The sequence below is a fragment of the Anas acuta genome, chromosome W (genome assembly GCF_963932015.1).
Source record: "Anas acuta chromosome W, bAnaAcu1.1, whole genome shotgun sequence".
Taxonomy (NCBI): domain Eukaryota; kingdom Metazoa; phylum Chordata; class Aves; order Anseriformes; family Anatidae; genus Anas; species Anas acuta.
Window position 1 is genome coordinate 4,327,646 of NC_089016.1, and position 6,374 is coordinate 4,334,019.

Here is a 6,374-nt window from a genome sequence, read left to right on the forward strand (position 1 = left end):
AGAGCTGGGAGGGGACAGACCCAGGACAGGTGACCCAAACTAGCCAAAGGGGTATTCCAAAGGGGTACTCGAGGTGCGGCCTCACCAGAGCCGAGTACAGGGGGACGATCACCTCCCTAGCCCTGTTGGTCACACTGTTTCTGATACAAGCCAGGATGCCATTGGCCTTCTTGGCCACCTGAGCACACTGCTGGCTCATATTCAGCCGACTGTCCACCATCACTCCCAGGTCCTTCTCTGCCTGGCAGCTCTCCAACCACTCATCTCCCAGCCTGTAGCTCTGCTTGGGGTTATTGCGCCTCACGTGCAGGACCCGGTACTTGGCCTTGTTTAACTTCATGCAGTTGACCTCAGCCCATCGGTGCAGCCTATCCAGATCCTCCTGCAGAGCTTTCCTACCCTCGAGCAGATCGACACACGCACCTAACTTGGTGTCATCTGCAAACTTACTGAGGGTACACTCAATGCCCTCGTCCAGATCATTGATGAAGATATTAAAGAGGACTGGCCCCAGCACCAAGCCCTGGGGGACGCCACTTAGTGACTGGCCTCCAACTGGACTTGACTCCATTTACCACGACTCTTTGGGCCCGGCTGTCCAGCCAGTTTTTAACCCAACGAAGCGTGCGCCAGTCCAAGCCCCGAGCAGCCAGTTTCTTGAGGAGAATGCTGTGGGAGATGGTGTCAAAAGCCTTGCTGAAGTCAAGGTAGACCACATCCACAGCCTTTCCCTCATCCACCCAGCGCGTCACTTTGTCATAGAAGGAGATCAAGTTCGTCAAGCAGGATCTGCCTTCCATAAACCCATGCTGACTGGGCCTGATCGCCTGCTTGCCCTGCAAGTGATGCATGATGGCTCTCAAGAAAATCTGCTCCATGAGCTTCCCTGGTACTGAGGTCAAACTGACAGGCCTGTAGTTTCCTGGGTCTGCCCTCCGGCCCTTCTCATGTGATGGGCGTCACTTTTGCTAGCCGCCAGTCAGCTGGGACCTCCCTTGATAGCCAGGACTGCTGATAAATGATGGATAGGGGCTTGGCCAGCTCCTCTGCCAGTTCTCTCAGTACCCTTGGGTGGATCCCATCCGGCCCCATCGACTTGTGCACATCCAAGTGCCGTACCAGGTCACCAAACATTTCTTTGTAGATATTGAGGGCCACGTCCTGCTCCCCATCCCCTTCCACCAGCTATCCAGAGAACAACTGGTATTGCCACTAAAGACTGAGGCAAAGAAGGCATTAAGCACCTCCGCCTTTTCCTCATCTCTTGTAACTAAGTTTCCCCCTGCATCCAGGAAAGGATGGAGATTCTCCTTAGTCCTCCTTTTTGTGTTGATGTATTTATAAAAACATTTTTTGTTGTCTTTAACGGCAGTAGCCAGATTGAGCTCCAGATGAGCTTTGGCCTTCCTAATCTTGTCCCTGCACAGCCTCGCTACATCCTTATAGTCCTCCCTAGTGGCCTGCCCAATTTTCCAAAGATTATAAACCCTCTTTTTTCTCCTTATCTCAAGCCACAATTCTCTGTTGAGCCAGGCTGGTCTTCTTCCCCACTGGCTCATCTTTGGGCGCATGGGAACAGACCGCTCCTGCGCCATTAAGATTTCCCTCTTGAAGAGCGCCCAGCCTTCTTGGACCCCTCTGCCCTTCAGAACCGCTTCCCAGGGGATTCCACCAACTAGTGTCCTGAGCAGCCCAAAGTCAGCCCTCTGAAAGTCCAATACAGTGGTTTTACTGATTCCCTTCCTGGCCCCGCCAAGAATAGTGAACTCCACCATTTCGTGGTCACTCTGCCCAAGACAGCTCCCAACAATCACATCCTCCACCAGTCCTTCTCTGTTTGTGAAGAGAAGGTCTAGCGGGGCACCACCCCTGGTAGGTTCACTAACCAGCTGCGTCAGGAAGCTATCTTCCACTTTCTCCAGAAACCTCCTAGACTGCTTTCTCTGGGCTGTGTTGTGCTTCCAGGATATGTCAGGGAAGTTGAAGTCCCCCACGAGTACAAGCGCTGACGATTTCGCAACTTCTGTCAGCTGCCTGTAGAACTCCTCATCCGTCTCCTCATCCTGGTTCGGCGGTCTATAGCAGACCCCGACCAGGACACTAGCCTTGTTGTCCCTGCCGATCCTAACCCAAAGGGACTTGACCTTGTCATTCCTAGCCTTGAGTTCTACAACATCGAAAGACTCTCTAATATAGAGAGCCACACCGCCACCCCTTCTGTGCTGCCTGTCCCTTCTGAAGAGCCTATAGCCAGGCATCGCAGCACTCCAGTCATGAGACTGGTCCCACCACGTTTCTGTGATGGCAACCAAGTCGTAGCCTGCCTGCCGCATGATGGCTTCCAGCTCCTCCTGTTTGTTACCCATGCTGCGTGCATTGGTGTAGATGCACTTCAGCTGGGCCATTACCTTATTCCCCGGCCTTGCCATTGTTCCCCCTGGCACAGCCCCAACAATCCTTGCTTCACCCCCCTCCCCCTTCTTACCTAGTTTAAAGCCCTATCAATGAGCCCCGCCAGCTCCTGGCCAAGGATCCTTTTTCCCCTAAAGGATAGGGACCCGTCTACGGCCATCAGACCAGGTGCTGAATAAACTGCCCCATGGTCAAAAAACCCAAGATCTCTGCGTTGGCACCAGTCCCGGAGCCACGTGTTTAACAGGTGGGCTTTCCTTGTCGTATCCGTACCCCTCCCTGTCACCGTAGGGATGGACGAAAACACTACCTGCACTCCCGCTCTGTCCACTAACCGTCCCAGCCCCCTAAAGTCTCTTTTGATTGCCTTCAGGCTTCTGTCTTCAATGTCGTCACTGCCCGCCTGGACTATCAGAAGAGGATAATAATCAGAGGGGCGTACCAGGTTGGGAAGCTATCAGAGGGGCGTACCAGGTTGGGAAGCTTCTCCCCGCAGCGCCCTGGGCAGCTCCCCGGGCAGGCTGAGTGCTGAGCCTGGCAGGTGGCAGAGACCTTGCCCCGGCACACAGCCCCTGGGGCACAGCAGGGACCCTGCTCTGCACCACAGCCCTGGACACCCCTGCCTGCACCCCCGGCTTCTCCTGCCTCCACGAACTGCGGCTGCATTGCCCTCCAGCCAGACACTTACCGGCTGCAGGGCTGGGAAGTCTTCTCCCACAGGGAGCTCTGGGCATGCTGCCACTTCTGCCTGCCTTTAAGCACTGTGTCTCTGCAGGCAGTGCCCCCAGCCCTGCTGCGCTGTGCAGAGGAGCTGCTCCTGGGCAGAGCTGTCTCTCTGCAGCGCTGCCCGCTTGCCAGGAGCTCCCCTTGGGCCCAGGAGCCCGGCCCAGCTCAGCAGCAGAGGCCCAGCCCAAGGCCTCCCTTGCTCTGCCCCCCACCAGGCTCCCTGCACATGGTCCTGGTGCTGCAGGGGAACCTGCTGGCAAACAGCCTCAAGAGATCCCTGGGCTTCCCTCCCTCCCCTGGTACACACACTTCTCACCAGCAGTGTCGTTTCTCCTATTGGAAATAAGTGTGCAGAAGGAGAGAATCACTTCTCCATGTCCCATCGTTAGGCAGGACAGAGATGGATGGGAGGGGGAGAGCTGAGGTCCTCTATCCCTTCAGAAGGAAGCCATTCAGATGAGTGTTTTCATGCCCAGTCTCTTGGGCACAAGATCTGGGACAAGTCTGAGTTTGGCCCTTGTGCCACAGCTGAGGTGCTGCAGCCCAGATGTGCCCCAATGCCCTTAGCCTGGGGCACAGGCAGGAGGAGCTGGATCCCCGCCTGCTGTCACAGGGCTGGGACATTGATGGAAGAGCTGCTGAGGTGTGGGGGGACAGGTCTCTCAGCTTGGGGTGCTGTGCTGTATGGGTGCAGATCCTTCAGAAGAGACAAGCAGGGATGATCAACAGGGAGGACATTTGCCATTCCCTTGTGTACCACCTCTGCTTCCTGGATGGCAGACCGGGGGATGGCGCTGAGGCCTTGTCAAATCTCAAAGCCCCATGTGGTATTTGGGAAAGAAGGCCCTGGCATGTGCTGCAATTCCTCCATATTAGTTCTACTACTTCTCCAGGTGAGCGACATGCAGTGAAGAGGAGTTCAGGCACACTGAGGGGCTGCTGCATCCCAGGTGCCTTCGCTCCCATCATTTGAAAAAAGCCCAGCGCCAGAACAAGCCTCAAACCCCAACTTCCTGGGAGGGCTCCCAACAACAGAGGCGTGTTGGTGCAGGAACACAGCAGGGACTTCTCCAGTGCTCCACTTCCTTTATTCCATGGTCTTTGCCACCATTTGAAGATGTCCCTTGCAGATTTGTCAGGATCCTGTGGAAAAGAACTGTGCAGAAGGGAAGTGACTGTTTCTCAGGAAAAGGGAAATCTCTCATCTCTCTCCTGAGCTGTGCCATCTCCTTGCTGCTGACCTCATAGGCCTTCTAATGACACGTGCTGATGTCACAGGGGGATGCCCTGCATCACCAGGATATCATCGCTGGAGCAGCAGCAGTGCCGGCACTTCCCTGCAAGGCCTGGTCCCTGCTGGGCACTGCTTGGGTGCTCCCCAGCGCTGTCCTTCTGTGGCCAGGAGTGGGGTCAGCAGGCTGCAAGCTTGCACTGGGCGACCCTCGCTGACGGGCAGAGGAGCAGGGGCACCTTGCAGAGGAGCTGTGGTTGAGGAGCCAGGGCGGGCATCCCTTGTCCTGAGCTGAGGGCCAGCAGCAAGCGAGATGGAGGGCTGCTGGAGGGTGACCATTGCCTCTGGCCTGACTTCCCTGTTCCCAGTGCTCCTGCATCTCTCCCCCAAAGGTAAGGGTGTCAGGAGCCACTTCGCAAGGGATGGCCCAGGGGCTGTCAGCTGTCCAAAGCTGCAATTCCTGGGATGGGGATTGTTGGTGGTGCTGGACAGAGCTGGTGGCTGCTGGAAGAGCCCTGCTGAGAGTCCCGCTGGGCTCAGAGGACAATGTGGCAGCCAGGACTCCTGGGTCCTGATGCTAGGGCTGTCCTGCAGCTCCCACAGGCCTCTCAGGACTGTTCCAGAAATACCTGAGTTGGAAATCAAGACTTCCTCTTCTACTGCTCTCCTTCAGGGGAACCTCTCTCCTTTCCCTGCTATGCAGCCAGCCTGGCAGAGCATGTCCTGGATGCTGAGTTGCCGTCTCTGGGAGGGCAAGTCCCTGGTGCTGAACCCTTTCCATATCGGTACTGCGGTGGTTTTACCCGGCTATGCAGGTGAACTCCATGGCAAGTGCTCTTAAACTTCCCCACCTACAAGGAAAAGGGGGGAAAATTATGATGAAAAGAGCTCAAGGCTTGAGGTAGAACAGGAGGTCACCCACCAAATATCCTCATGGGTACCAATTATCATCACAGGCAAGACAGACTTAGCATAGGCAGATTAATATAATTGATTGCCTATCACTGGTGCACTACAACCTTGAGGAACTACAAGCAAACTAAAAACACCATTCCCCTCATCCAGCCTCCTGTAACTCCTCGTCCTGGGTTGAACAGGAGAATTGGGAATTGCAGTCAGTCTGTGACATTGTTTCCACTGCTCCTTGATGGTCAATCTCTGCCCTCTCTGGGTCCCTCCTGTGGGATGCCCTCCTTCCCAAATGAATCCTGCGTGGGGCCATAAACAGTTCAGATAATGACAGATATGACCGGATCATGTTAAAATAAAGTTGTTATAAGCAATAGATCAGCTTCATAGTTGCTGACCACAATGTTCATTTTTTGTTGGTGTAGTAGTTGTGTTTGGTCTCAGAACTGTGTTGGGTAGCACATTACATATTGTGTGTGTTCCCTGTTGTGCTGTTTATCCTTTGTGGGAGCTGGTTTATGGTTATTAGTTTATTGCCTAAGGCTGCCTTATGTTGTGATAAAATTACTGGTCATGAGACAAATCTGGTAGTTGTACTCAGCATTGCTGTCACCTCCATGCTTGAGGAACGTTCTCTCAGAAACTATTTATAATTAACAGTCTTTACTTTTCTCCTCGGGGATCCAATCTATGGAAATGATGGGGGGGGGGGGACACTTCTTCTCCCCACAGCTAGTTACAATAGCTCTTCAAAACTTGGAATCCTTGGAATGTTCAAACCAGCCTGTACGTATTGTTATGTGTCCTGAATGTGTTTCAGGTTTTGTTTAAGGTTAGAGTAAACTATTTCAGAATGCCACACAACGATCTGCCCTGAGGCAGGATAATTATGAGGGCAGGGTGTGTGGGAGGATATGGGCAGGCACCTAGAACTGTGGGCACCTCCAATGCTTTCTAACTTCACCCCTGAAAAGTGCAGATTCCAAATAAATAAATAAATAAATAAATAAATAAATAAAAAGGCAGAGTGCTTGAAAAAGGAGTGTCATCACCCTGGCGATTCCAAAGAGAGAGAAATCACTGCAATGTGCTGGGG